General features: G+C 39.8%; 2 pseudogenes; both read left to right on the forward strand.

The window, feature by feature from the left end:
* Nucleotides 1-12,294: 12,294 nt before the first annotated feature.
* LOC125779805 (small nucleolar RNA U3) lies at nucleotides 12,295-12,424 on the forward strand (annotated as a pseudogene).
* A 2,733-nt stretch (nucleotides 12,425-15,157) lies between these two features.
* Nucleotides 15,158-15,287, forward strand: LOC125779806 (small nucleolar RNA U3; annotated as a pseudogene).
* Nucleotides 15,288-15,651: the final 364 nt, after the last annotated feature.

Here is a 15,651-nt window from a genome sequence, read left to right on the forward strand (position 1 = left end):
CTTACCCTAATAATGTTAAATACTCACCTTAATCTATTACAATAAGTTAACGAAATGAATTGTACTTACCTCTTTTTGTACATACTTACATACTAACATTCCAACTGTTTTATCCCGTTAACTTAAGTTTTATTGAATTATATTATTGTATACTTACCCTAATAATGTTAAATACTCACCTTAATCTCGTTTTTGAGATAAAAAATAATAGTCGGGACACGTGAAATCACTAGAATTAAAATCTAACCTGCACTTAAACTCACGATACTGTGACGAAAATTAGCGAACGAAAGATAACGCGTGCGATCTTGATTCCGGTCTAATTACAATTATTTCTTTATTCCAGTTCATCTAGTTACTTAGTCTAAGTCTTAAAACTAACGGGATGGAACAGTTTGAATGGAAGTATACAGGTATGTACAAAAAAAGATGAGTAATTCATTTTGTTAACTTATGGCAATAGATTAAGGTAAGTATATTTAAGATTATTAGGGTAAGTACAATTAAAGGAAAACTTTATAATTCAAATATAAAATGCATTTCAGAAAAGTAATTAATTTTCATTTCATTTTAGGTTGAACATATACATATACTGAAGTGGCTTGACGCAACAGCGACTTTAACGCCAGGGTGGACAAAGAAGGTATCTTTGGCACTACGGTCGGTAAATTCAGCCTCCACGACGAAACATCCCCAAATGAGTTGAGGCTCATCGACTTCGCCGGGGCCCGAAATATGGTTATCTGTAGTTCTAGATTCCAGCATAAGAAGATTCATCAAGCTACCTGGCTGTCTCCTTGTGATAGTTGGAAGACACGTCTCCAGTGTTTTAGATGTGCGCGTGCTCCGAGGTCCTAACATCGACTCGGACCACTATCTTGTTGCAGCCAAGATTCGCACCGGCCTCTGTGCATCAAAAAACGCACGCCAACAAGAAGGAGGACATAGAAGGAAGGTTCGACGTCGAGAAGCTGCAGTCACAACAGATAACCGAACGATTTTCTACTCGACTTGCACTCCTGCTCTCTGAGAGCGCTCGTCAACAACTCGGTATAAGGGAACTGTGGGACGGCATTTCAAACTCCTTACGTACAGCTACAGCTGGTTTTCGGAAAGTGCAAAAGAACAGCTGGTAGGACGAGGAGTGCCGTGTCGCAGTGGAGAGAATACAGACTGCCTACTACGCAACGTTCCGATCGACCACAACACGTGTGGGATGGGATAAATACCGAGAGTTGAAGAGGAGCGTACTCTTGTAGAGCCCCCAAAGGTGATCTAGTCACCGATGCCCAAAGCATACTTAAATTATGGAGGGAACACTTCTCCAGCCTGCAGAAAGGCACAACGCCAGGAGAAGCCGAACGCGATTCCCCAATCGATGACGATGGAGCAGACGTTCCATTACCCGACCATGAAGAAGTTCAAATAGCAATTTCCAGCGGCAGGGGCCGAGCTATTCAAACACGGCGGCGAAGAACTGATAAGGAGCATGCATCAGCTTCTTTGTAAAATATGGTCGGACGAAAACATGCCCAACGATTGGAATTTAAGTGTGCTATGTCCAATCAATAAAAAAGGAGATCTCACAATCTGCGCCAACTACCGTGGGATTATCCTCCTCAACATCGCACATAAGATTGTATCGAGCGTATTGTGTGAAATTTTAAAGCCCACCGTCAACAAACTGATTGGACCTTATCAGTGTGGCTTTAGACCTGGCAAATCAACAAACCGACCAGATATTCACCATGCGCCAAATCTTGGAAAATACCTGTGAAAGGAGAATCGACACACCACCTCTTCGTCGATTTCAAAACTGCTCTCGACAGCACGAAAAGGAACTGCCTTTATGCTGCGATGTCTGAATTTGGTATCCCGCAATACTAATACTGTGTAAACCGACTTTGAGCAGCACCAAAAGCTCCGTCAGGATCGGGAAAGACCTCTCCGAGCCGTTCGATACCAAACGAGGCTTCAGACAAGGCTACTCCCTATCGTGCGACTTCTTCAACCTGCTTCTGGAGAAAATAGTTCGAGCTGCAGAACTAAATAGAGAAGGTACCATCTTCTATAAGAGTGTACAACCGCTGGCGTATGGCGCTGATATTGATATCATCGGCCTCAACACCCGCGCCGTTTGTTCTGCTTTCTTCAGACTGGCAGTGAACGAGGGCAAGACGAAATATCTCCTGTCATCAAACAAACAGTCGTCGCACTCGCGACTTGGCTCTCACGTCACTGTTGACAGTCATAACTTTGAAGTTGTAGATAATTTCGTCTATCTTGGAACCAGCGTAAACACCACCAACAATGTCAGCCTAGAAATCCAACGCAGGATTACTCTTGCCAACAGGTGCTACTTCGGACTGAGTAGGCAATTGAAAAGCAAAGTCCTCTCTCGACAAACAAGAACCAAACTCTTTAAGTCACTCATAATTCCCGTCCTGCTATATGGCGCAGAGGCTTAGACGATGTCAACAATGGATGAGTCGACGTTGCGGGTTTTCGAGAAAAAAGTTCTGCGAAAGATTTATGGTCCTTTGCGCGTTAGTCACGGCGAATATTGCACAGATATACAATGACATTGACATAGTTCAGGGAATTAAAAGACAGCGGCTACGTCATGTTGTCCGGATGGAGGAAAACACTCCAGCTCTGAAAGTATTCGACGCAGTACCCGCCGGGGGAAGCAGAGGAAGAGGAAGACCTCCACTCCGTTGGAAGGAGAAGTGGAGAAGGACCTGGCTTCGCTTGGATTAACCAATTGGCACCACGCAGCGAAAAGAAGAAAAGACTGGCGCGCTGTTGTTAACTCGGCTATAATTGCGTAAGCGGTGTCTACGCCCATTAAGAAGAAGATTAAAAGCTTTAGGTAATACATTTAAAATACAAAACACAGACAGAATAATTCATAAGGATAATATCAAATCTTAAAACTTTTCCCTTCAATATACAAGAACAAGAAATTTTTTGCCTAAAAGCTGTCACATATAAAAAGACTTCCATCAAAAAATAATAAGAAGTCGAAGATAATATAAAATGTGCCGAATATATATTTAAGAGTCAAATTCAAATGAATTGTAAATATAAATTAAGTTTTCAAAATGGTACTGTTCAAATTGATAAATTAGTCTATAACCTAACGTACTATATCTCTTTGAATCAGGACGCTTCAATTTAGAGGCGGGGGAGTTAATACCACCAGTTCATATAACATGAACATATCTATTATTTGCCACAAATGTGTAACATGACGCTTACGATCCGTCATAATTGGATGGGATATGTACTTTAGAACGATATATGAAACATTGTACTTTGCCAAGATGTAATTATAGATTGTAAGATGAATCTTTCCACTTGTAACATATGGTCTATCTCAAGTGGATTGAAGATATACTTCCTAGAATGTAAGATTAATATTTGTATCTAGGCTTAATTAATTTGTTAAACCTTATTCATTGAATGCAATTGCTAAATCGACGACTAAAACTCACATAATTTTCACGTTTTTCCGCGCTGTGGTTCGGGCGTAATACGCAGACATATAAAAAAGGCGTTTAATTTTTATATATAAGATTACAAACTGAATTTTCGTTCCTAAAAGAATTTTTATAAATTTTTAGTAATTGTTTTATATTAACATTTAAATATTAACATTTATGTATGGTATTTTATTTCCCCACTATGTAGAGTAACCGTTCGCGACGATCGAGTTATTATTACTGACTTTTCAGTGCTTCACCTGAATACCTAACACCTATCAAATCTACTTGCCATCACCTCACGTGGACTGCCGCATGATTTCATATCGCTGTTTCGGCAATTCTCACGGTTTGGGACTGTTGGTGTCGTTTACCACTAGCAAGCGTTTCTGTTGTTATGTCTGCAACTTGAGTCTCGCACTTTTGATGTTGTCACTTGCGTTGCAATCACGGTCAATACTGCACCTGTTGTTGTGGGCTTCTGTCATATGTTAACTACTCCCTCGCCAGAAGAGGAGACGTCCACGGATTCTTTAAGAAAGTTGCATACTATGGCAATACTAACGTTACGCTTTCGGCGCTTGTTAACTATGTGGGCTAGTATAGCAACAACAAAAAAAGCGATTGTAGATGCGTAAACTATTAGCCATCTAGACGATTGGGCTTTCACAAGCCTCTCAATCACATCGTAGTGTCTTAAGTTTTTTGGTTAATATTCTGTAGGTACGGAAGGGATAATAATGTGGTATGATTAGTCAGATTTAAAAATTCTTGTAGTGTAGTACCATTAATAGTCACATTTTTTGTAAACTTAATAGCGAACGTTTCATTCAACGTTATTGCATCAGAGTTTCCTTCACGAACTTCCACCAATTTATTGTTTATGACTATCAGGCCGTTGTCAATTTCCTCTATTGGGCTGTTGGCTTAGTAGTTTAAAAAACAAGAACTATTTTTGTAGCGATACTAAAAAATTAAATGTTACCAAACAAGGAATATAAACCGGATAAAAGCCAAATAACAAATGAATGATCTCTATATATAATGACCGGATGGTACAAAAGACGCAAAGTTAAAATTTTCGAGTAGAAGTTGCGGTGCGCGTGTGTGTCGACGTACGTGATTTCTCGAACTGTGTAGAACAAGAAGAAACAGTTTGATGTGAAGAGGATCAGTGATGCCCTGTTTTTTTTCCTGAATAGCGTGTTGATGTGGAGAGTGTTGTATTCAATGCTGCCTTTTTTCCTGATTAGTATGTTGACCACGAATGTTATGTAGGTTAGTTCGGGCGACTGGAGTTCATTTCGACATCCCGGCCCCCTTAGGCGAGTACTAGTCTAGTAGACGCTGTAGTGCCTGTAGCGTAGCTACAACGCCGCTCAGGCTGGTGGGGCGGTGAGGTTGCGGCCTTATCTGGTTGCGCGTGGATGTCGTATTGAGTGGGCGCCAGGACCATCCAGCTTCTGGATGTCGTGCCACACGGTTAGGCTGCGATCGTCGGGTGGCCGTACGGCTACGGAGGACAGTTGGTGAGACAGGATGTCCGCCGTTCCGGTGCAGTAAGGTATGATGCGGTCTTTCACACAACCATCACAAGGTGTCAGATTCGCATTCAAGCGTGGCGTGTGACTGGCCCAAGCAGTTTAAACAATGCCCATGTGCCTGTGCCACCTTCTGACGTCGTACGGGTAACATTCCCTTGAAAATGGAGCAATGCTGCAGCCTATGTGAACGGCAACAGAGCGGACATCTGGTGCGGTGCGGTTTTGGAGGCGCCGGCGTCGGTGCTGCGCGTGTTGAGCTTCGTGCAACGGTTGGCGCCGTTGATGCCGTGATGGTTCGGGGCGCTGCTACTGGAACAGTTCCAGAGCGAGACACAGTAACAGCCGAACGGAGAGTTGGCGTGGGGGTTACGGGTGTATCGGCGTCCATATCAATCTGTGTGAAGAAAGAAAAAATCGTAATGATTATAATTTGATTGCCTGTAAGCGTGCGTGAACAGGGTGCCACTTTAGGTGGCATGACTAAATGATCGTCCGTCTGTGGGGTTGCGATATATATGTAGGTCTACGTTTGTCAATCGTGAACTAGGACACAATCTCCACGCATTGGCGCCTGTTCTGGGATTTTCCATTTAAACCTTTTGTGAAGGTCCTTTAAATACTCTTCTTTCCATCGGCGGCTGAAATTATGATGGAGAATTTTAATTCGTTCCCATCTGTTTAGTAAGGACGACGACTCCATGCCTGGCTCAGGTGCGGCCAGAATGGGCGCTCCTTTAAGAAAATGCCCTGGGGTAAGGGCAGCAAAGTCGGAGGGGTCTTGCGAGAGTGCAGCGAGAGGCCGTGAGTTGAGAACGGCTTCGATTCTGGTTAACAATGTCGTGAATTCTTCATAATTGAATTTGAGGTTGGCAGCGAGCTTCTTGAATTGAGATTTAAAGATTTTTACAGCTGATTCCCATAAACCACCCATATGAGGAGCGCTTGGGGGGATGAACTGCCAATTTATACCTTGATGGGCGTATTTTTGAACAATGTCAGGTGAGACTTGTTTCTTGAACTCCACAAACTGTTTTTCTGTAGCTCTTTGAGCTCCAATAAATGTTTTGCCATTATCGCTCATGATTTTTGAAGGAAAACTCCGTCTTGCGACGAAGCGAGCAAATGCGGCAAGAAAAGCCTCCCTGGTCAGATTAGTACATAGCTCCAGGTGTACTGCTTTTGTTGTGAAACAGACAAAAACAGCCACATAGGCTTTCATGAGGGTAGGAGATCTTAGCATGGAAGCCTTTATCTGAAAAGGACCAGCAAAATCGACACCTGTAGTGGTAAAAGGCGGAGCAAAGTTGCAGCGTTCGGGTGGAAGTGCTGCCATAATCTGCGTTCGCATTTTCTGTTTATGCATAGTGCAGATCTTGCACATGAAAATGCATTTCTTGATTTGGGGCTTCAGGCGTGGAATGTAATGTTTCTGTCGTACCACATGCTGCATGAGACGGTTTTCAGCGTGTAGCATTAATATGTGGATGTAATGCAGGAATAATGTGGAAAATGGATATTTCTCAGGTATTATTATGGGGTGGCGCTCGTTGTACGTTAGGCTTGAATTAGCAAGCCGACCATTGGCCCGAAGCAGCCCTTTCGTGTCTAGAAACGGGTTTAGAACTAAGAGTGAGCTCTTTTTATCAATCGATTTCGATTCTCTTAGTGATGATACGTCGCGGCTGAGGTAGCGCGTTTGAGTTGATGCGATAAGAGCGACCTTTGCCTTTTGTAAGGCTTGGTGCGTCAATGTATCGCATTGGGGTAAGTTGCTCCTTTCAGTTTATGTTTAAGTCGCTCCATGAACTGGAGCATATAGGCGACGACTCTGAGGGCTCGGGGGAACGATGAAAATCGTTCAAGGATGTAATTATCCTCCAATATTGTGTGGTAGGTGTCGATTTTTCGACTTTCGGGCGCAATTATGTTGCGCATTGGCGATTGTGGCCAAGAATCGGACCATTCTGCTAGCCATCGAGGGCCATTCCACCAGAGCGGGGTGGTGGCAAGGTGCAGGGGTTTGCACCCTCTTGTACCCAGATCGGCAGGATTGTCAGCACTGGCTACGTGTCGAGGATTCCACTTAGTCAAGTATTTGCGAGGTTCTGTTAGAAATATATGTTTTCCACGAATGTGGGGGTTTTTCCAACCAGGCTAAGACGATTTCGGAATCAGACCAGAGATATAGCTTGTATTTCGCCATGTCTAAGTGGGTCTGCACCATGGAAACTAGTTTTGCTAGTAGCAGGGCGCCGCAGAGTTCAAGTCGTGGTAGACTTACCGTTTTTAGAGGCGCAACTTTTGCTTTTGCCACTAATAAGTGGCTTGTGGTTGCGGTATCGCTTTGTGTGCGCACATATATGGTGGCACAATATGCCTTTTCAGAGGCGTCACAGAAGCCGTGTAGTTCCACTTTGTATTTGGGAGAATAGTTTACCCACCGTGGAATTTGTATCTGCGAGATGTCGTTCAGATTACTCGCGAACTGGGACCACTTTTCGACGAAGTCGTTTCACTTGCACGTCCCAGTCGGTACCATCTAGCTATAATTCTTGTATCAGGATTTTGGCTTGTATCATAATTGGCGAAAGCCATCCTGCGGGGTCAAAAAGTTTTGCCACAGAGGAGAGAATTTGGCGTTTTGTAATGGCGGGTAATGCGGATATGGACCCAGTCGTGTATGAAAACTGGTCCGATATCGCATTCCATTGGATGCCCAAAGTTTTTGTGGTACTTTCCTCTTCGAATATGAGGAAATTAGTGTCCAACAAATTTTCTTTTGGTATGTTTTTTAATATATTTGGGTGATTTGCCGTAATCTTTTTAAATGGAAACTCTGCGGATTTAAGGGCTTGAATCACCTGTGATAATGATTCGTATGCTTGTGGAAGACTGTGACTTCCAGAGAGAATATCGTCTACATACGTTTGTGTTTTTAACACCTGGGTTGCCAGAGGAAATTCTGACTTGGTGTTTTCAGCCAATTCATGAAGTGTTCGAATGGCTAAGTATGGGGCACAGTTAACGCCAAAGGTAACTGTTTTTAACTTGAAGTCGCGTAGTGGACTATTGGGGGATTTTTGGAAAATCTTCTTCTTCTTCTTTACTGGCGTAGACACCGCTTACGCGATTATAGCCGAGTCAACAACAGCAAGGCTGTTGTCCTTTTCATTGGGGGCGCTTTTTTACGTGGCGGGTCCCAAACCCAGCGCACAACCCTAAGTAGGGGGAAAATAATGCGCTGAAAATCTTGATCTTGTTTATGTACGACTATTTGTCTATACTTTTTTTCGACGTCCCCGTTGAATACGTATTTGAATATACACCAGTTTAGAATAAGCAGCATTAAATCAGGTTGGAGCGTGGGTCCCGTAAACAGGATATCGTTTAGGGAATTCCCCGAGCTAGTAGTTCTTGAGGCATTGAAGACAACTCTGACTTTTGTTGTTTTCTTGTCAGGCTTTACTACTGCATTATGTGGCAAGTAGAATGAGTAATATTTGCCTTTTAAGATTTTTTCACATGGGCTTACTTCCTCCATGTGATTTAAATGAAGGTATTCTTCTAATACACCATCGTAATCTTGTTTCAGCTCCCCTTTTCTAAGTAGGTTTTTCTCCATACTTAGAAACTGCTGCATTCTAGAGGTGCGAAAGTGACCTAAGGCGAGTGTATCTGGGAATTGTTGCTTTAGTGATAGTCGTACGACATACCGACCATCATCTGATCTAGTAGTTGTGGCTTTGTAAAAGTCTTCACAATACTGATCTTCAGGTGTTGTGATTGAAATGTGGGGGAGTTCTTCTATCTCCCAAAATTTTCTCAATTGTTAATTGAGGTACTCGTTTGAGATTTCCTCAACTTGAGTTGTCATTGTTGTGACTGGCTCTGTGACTAGTCCACTTAGGATCCAACCGAAAATAGTCTTTTGTGCCAAAAGTGTGTTTGAACTTTTCTCAATACCTTCGAGTATTATTTGTGGTATGAGATCGCTGCCTACTAGAAGGTATATTTGAGCGGGGGTGTTGCAGTTGGGATCTGCTAACTTAAGGTGTGAAACCTTTTCCCAATGCTTGCTATTTATATGATAGCTTGGTAACATATTGGTTAATTGCGGTAAGACAATAGCTTCTGCTTGTATTCTTATATCGGCTTGGGGGGAAAATAGGGTAATGGAACAGATTTTATTAGAGTTTTGAACTACTCTTCCGCCCATTCCCGTAATTTCAAAATTGGCTTGTTTTGTTGGCAGATTTATAGCGGGATTCTGTAACCAGTCTCTAGTCTCTATTTGAGACATTTTGAGGCAAAGTCTCAATTTGAGACTAGTTACTATTCACTAAACAGTCTCTAGCGTTAGTCTCAAAATATTGAGACCTGGTAGTTAGCCGGTCACAAAACTAAAAAGAGCTCTTGTCTGCCATTTTGAATATACTGAACAGAGATCATCATAGATATTAATCGATTGTCGTATTTTTATATTTTGTAAGCAACTCAAACACGAAAAAGTTAAAAATAAATAAATTTTACATAAATTTCGTAAATATTATGAAACAAATTCAACATATATTTTCATTTTTATTGATAATTATGTTTTTTGACGATGTTATAGAAAATTTAATACTTGTTATCGACGTATTTATTTCCATTCAAGTGTAAAAACATCTCTGAATGATGAAATGTAATAGGCTTTGTGACTGGCACTTACCGAATAGCAAAATCGTCTCAAGTCTCAAAAATTGTCTCTAACTCAAAATCTCAAATTTAGAGACTTGAGACTGTCTCACGTTACAGAATCTGGTAATGCCTCTGTTAGCCTATTTTGTGCCCTAGACGCTATGAAAGATTGTTGTGATCCTTGGTCTATTAGGGCTCTGAGCTTAAACAGTTCTCCTCGATGTTCGATGGAGACGACTGCTGTGGGTAGTAGTACCCTACTTTGATTTTCGCTGTGTAGCGTTTGAGTTTTTAATGCCTTGGAGCAGCATGGTGACTCCTGGCGAACTTCGAGATTTGATGATTCGGGAGTTGCAGTTGCAACCAAACCCGTGGCTCTTTTTGAGAAGGCGCTACTTTGGGGTGTGTTGGGGAAATTATTGAAGTGCAACATTGAATGATGCCTTTTGTGGCAATGTACGCAATTGAATTTGCTTTCGCAATTATTTAGATTGTGTGAATGGGACAAACAGTTTGTGCAGAGTCTTTTTGATCTGACAAAGTTGATCCTTTCGTTAATATTAAATTTTTTAAACTTATCGCAAGATTTGAGTTTATGCCCTCCTGTGCATAGTTCGCATGACGTATGTTTGTTTTGTTCGGAAGTGAACGATTGTGTTTTGAAAAAAAAAACTACGATTTAAGTTGTTGTTGTTATTAGCTTGGGGGCGAATAAAGCTGCGATTCAGGTCATGTTGAACGTTTTTAGTTCTGACCATTTTTTTATCTACCCTTTCCGCAATTTCATATTGGGAAGTTAGGAAATCTTTCATTTGTTGCCACGTCGGGCACTTTCTTCGCGAAGAGAGCGATTGCTCCCACAAAAGCAACGATTTTTCTGGTAATGCCACGGAGCATATGTTTACCAGTATGGGATCCCAGTTGTCAGTGGGAATATTTTGTGTCGTTAGAACCGACAAACAATTCGAAAAAGTGGATTGAAGTTTTATGAATTCTTCACTTGTTTCTCTCTGAATTTTTGGTAAATTCATTAATATGGTCACTTGTTTGTCGACCAATATTCTTTCATTCTCGTATCGTTCTTTTAAAGCTTCCCAAGCCAAATTGAAATTGTTGTCATTAAGAGCGAACTGTTTTACTATGACGCCTGCTTGACCTTTTGTTTTGTATCGGAGGTGATACAACTTTTGTGCATTAGATAATTTTGGGTGGTTTATGTAAACGGCGGTGAACATGTCCCGGAAGGACGGCGGGCACTTTGAGGTGAATACCTGAACTTGCCTCTTGGGCCTGTGTTTGTGCTAGCTCTACTCTCAGTTGCGGATTTGGTGCGATTGACCTTGTTAATTTTAATTGATCAGAGATCATGGCTTTTGTCTCTTCATATTGGTCAAGACAATTTTCATATTTGGAGTAAGCCGAGGTTTTGAAATTTTCCGGAAGATCCGAATCGTCCGTTTCTACAATGGCGTCATAGGCCGCTTGGAGACGTGTCCAAAAATTGTCAAGGTTTTGATTCTTGATTTCTAGTACCGATTCAAAGTTATCTAGAATCGGCGAAGATGAGAATCGAGTGCAGTATCGTATTAAGCTGTCACTCTCTGATAAAAATTTAGCGTACGAAATATCTTTACCCCGTTTTTGTTTTGTAGCACCTTGCTTCGAGCGTGTAGCTTCTGCCGGTGTACATGGACTTTTTTCATCCGAAATCATTTTTGGTATTTTCAGAAATTGATGAGACGTAGATTCCTTTGAATCTGTGTTCATTCAGATGAAAAATGGTAATATATGTATATATATAGTTTTCTCTTTCGATTTAAAACAAAGGGATAAGTTTTGAGAACCGTAAAACTCTTTCACGTCGATAAGGGCTTTAATTTCTGTTAAAAGTAATAAAATACGCGTCTTTCAGATTTAGCGTTCAAGCGGTTGTATGTAGTTTGTTTTTAAACTTTATATATTATGTATATGCGGACTTATCTGACTGTTTGTGTACTCGTTAAAGCGGTCAATACACTTTGTCACTATACGAGTATATGCAAGATATGTGCTCAATAATCCTGCTTGTTCTATGACGAAGAACAAGAGGTAGTGACGGTATGGGCTTTAATATATGTAGTATGTGTATGTACAGAATAGTACGTATGTAAATATTTATTTATTTATGTATGTGTATATATATATATGTGGATATAAATTTTAAAGATAGTATATGTTAATATAAATATTTATTTACTTATATATGTATGTATGGAAATTTTAATTCCGCTTACGTATTTCGAAGGGTAAAAGTAGCGCGTAGCAGCAAGCGAAGCGGTGACAATCGGCGATCGTTTGTTCGTTTCTTTCGGCACAGCTCGGCCGACACAACAACACAACACAATGTTCCATGCTTATGCTGTTGTTGTTTTTGTAGAACAATGTTTCAATTTTTGGTTGGTGACATATTCACATGTGTGCGCATATGTATGTTTGTATGCTTGTGCATTATTGAAGTTATACTTCTTTTTCTTTCGTTTGTCTTTCATTTCTGCGAATTCTCAACTATTTTACGTATGTTTTGGTTGAAATACTCTGCGTTGGCCTTTCAGAATCACACAGAATCATTTCTGTGGTTTTTGAAATTGACCCACGAGGACGAGGTATATCGTTTTATCTGGGAGCGTGAGATTTAAGAAAATCGCTCGCTTACAAGGGATAAAACGACTTCTGAGTGGCGATTTTAATGAATAAATTCATTTCTGTGCTTTCGGAAATCAATACTAATAAATATTTTTTTCTTACTAATAGAAAATAAATTTATCACAGCAATATACATAAACATATACATAATATTGCTGTGATAAATTTAATTTCTATTAGTAAGCAAAAAATTAATAATAAATTTATTAAGACTATAATTCTCAATGTTATGTATATGTATATACATATTATGCATATGTATTGCTGTGATAAATTTATTGCGAAAGCAATTGTTCTACAAAGTATGTATATTTCTATACTTAAACAAAATTATTAGAACCATCGTATGTTTCTTGCATTCATAACCAAATCATACTTAAGTCAGCGCAACCTAATTGTCAATGGTGGTGTTGGTGGTAAGCGCTTGGAAGGTCAAGATGCTAACACAGGTCCCAGGTTCGAATCCCGACCAGGCACGTAGCCAGGGGGGGGGGGGCTAGAGGGCTGAAGCCCCCCCCGAAATAAGGAAATTTTTTAAATAAATCGCAAATAAAAAAGATTTATCACTGACTGAATCTTTTGAAACTCTTATACACAACTCAGCTCAAACCTATAACAGTCGTACGCAACTACACTAGACGGTGACTGAAAACTTATCAAAAGTCATACTTAAGCGTTAAGCTGTTTGTCCCAGTTTGTGCAGAGTCTTTTTGATCTGACAAAGTTGATCCTTTCGTTAATATTAAATTTTTTAAACTTATCGCAAGATTTGAGTTTATGCCCTCCTGTGCATAGTTCGCATGACGTATGTTTGTTTTGTTCGGAAGTGAACGATTGTGTTTTGAAAAAAAAACTACGATTTAAGTTGTTGTTGTTATTAGCTTGGGGGCGAATAAAGCTGCGATTCAGGTCATGTTGAACGTTTTTAGTTCTGACCATTTTTTTATCTACCCTTTCCGCAATTTCATATTGGGAAGTTAGGAAATCTTTCATTTGTTGCCACGTCGGGCACTTTCTTCGCGAAGAGAGCGATTGCTCCCACAAAAGCAACGATTTTTCTGGTAATGCCACGGAGCATATGTTTACCAGTATGGGATCCCAGTTGTCAGTGGGAATATTTTGTGTCGTTAGAACCGACAAACAATTCGAAAAAGTGGATTGAAGTTTTATGAATTCTTCACTTGTTTCTCTCTGAATTTTTGGTAAATTCATTAATATGGTCACTTGTTTGTCGACCAATATTCTTTCATTCTCGTATCGTTCTTTTAAAGCTTCCCAAGCCAAATTGAAATTGTTGTCATTAAGAGCGAACTGTTTTACTATGACGCCTGCTTGACCTTTTGTTTTGTATCGGAGGTGATACAACTTTTGTGCATTAGATAATTTTGGGTGGTTTATGTAAACGGCGGTGAACATGTCCCGGAAGGACGGCGGGCACTTTGAGGTGAATACCTGAACTTGCCTCTTGGGCCTGTGTTTGTGCTAGCTCTACTCTCAGTTGCGGATTTGGTGCGATTGACCTTGTTAATTTTAATTGATCAGAGATCATGGCTTTTGTCTCTTCATATTGGTCAAGACAATTTTCATATTTGGAGTAAGCCGAGGTTTTGAAATTTTCCGGAAGATCCGAATCGTCCGTTTCTACAATGGCGTCATAGGCCGCTTGGAGACGTGTCCAAAAATTGTCAAGGTTTTGATTCTTGATTTCTAGTACCGATTCAAAGTTATCTAGAATCGGCGAAGATGAGAATCGAGTGCAGTATCGTATTAAGCTGTCACTCTCTGATAAAAATTTAGCGTACGAAATATCTTTACCCCGTTTTTGTTTTGTAGCACCTTGCTTCGAGCGTGTAGCTTCTGCCGGTGTACATGGACTTTTTTCATCCGAAATCATTTTTGGTATTTTCAGAAATTGATGAGACGTAGATTCCTTTGAATCTGTGTTCATTCAGATGAAAAATGATAATATATGTATATATATAGTTTTCTCTTTCGATTTAAAACAAAGGGATAAGTTTTGAGAACCGTAAAACTCTTTCACGTCGATAAGGGCTTTAATTTCTGTTAAAAGTAATAAAATACGCGTCTTTCAGATTTAGCGTTCAAGCGGTTGTATGTAGTTTGTTTTTAAACTTTATATATTATGTATATGCGGACTTATCTGACTGTTTGTGTACTCGTTAAAGCGGTCAATACACTTTGTCACTATACGAGTATATGCAAGATATGTGCTCAATAATCCTGCTTGTTCTATGACGAAGAACAAGAGGTAGTGACGGTATGGGCTTTAATATATGTAGTATGTGTATGTACAGAATAGTACGTATGTAAATATTTATTTATTTATGTATGTGTATATATATATATGTGGATATAAATTTTAAAGATAGTATATGTTAATATAAATATTTATTTACTTATATATGTATGTATGGAAATTTTAATTCCGCTTACGTATTTCGAAGGGTAAAAGTAGCGCGTAGCAGCAAGCGAAGCGGTGACAATCGGCGATCGTTTGTTCGTTTCTTTCGGCACAGCTCGGCCGACACAACAACACAACACAATGTTCCATGCTTATGCTGTTGTTGTTTTTGTAGAACAATGTTTCAATTTTTGGTTGGTGACATATTCACATGTGTGCGCATATGTATGTTTGTATGCTTGTGCATTATTGAAGTTATACTTCTTTTTCTTTCGTTTGTCTTTCATTTCTGCGAATTCTCAACTATTTTACGTATGTTTTGGTTGAAATACTCTGCGTTGGCCTTTCAGAATCACACAGAATCATTTCTGTGGTTTTTGAAATTGACCCACGAGGACGAGGTATATCGTTTTATCTGGGAGCGTGAGATTTAAGAAAATCGCTCGCTTACAAGGGATAAAACGACTTCTGAGTGGCGATTTTAATGAATAAATTCATTTCTGTGCTTTCGGAAATCAATACTAATAAATATTTTTTTCTTACTAATAGAAAATAAATTTATCACAGCAATATACATAAACATATACATAATATTGCTGTGATAAATTTAATTTCTATTAGTAAGCAAAAAATTAATAATAAATTTATTAAGACTATAATTCTCAGGGCATCACAGCAATGGTATGTATATGTATATACATATTATGCATATGTATTGCTGTGATAAATTTATTGCGAAAGCAATTGTTCTACAAAGTATGTATATTTCTATACTTAAACAAAATTATTAGAACCATCGTATGTTTCTTGCATTCATAACCAAATCATACTTAAGTCAGCG

Source organism: Bactrocera dorsalis, chromosome 6, assembly GCF_023373825.1.
Source record: "Bactrocera dorsalis isolate Fly_Bdor chromosome 6, ASM2337382v1, whole genome shotgun sequence".
Classification (NCBI taxonomy): domain Eukaryota; kingdom Metazoa; phylum Arthropoda; class Insecta; order Diptera; family Tephritidae; genus Bactrocera; species Bactrocera dorsalis.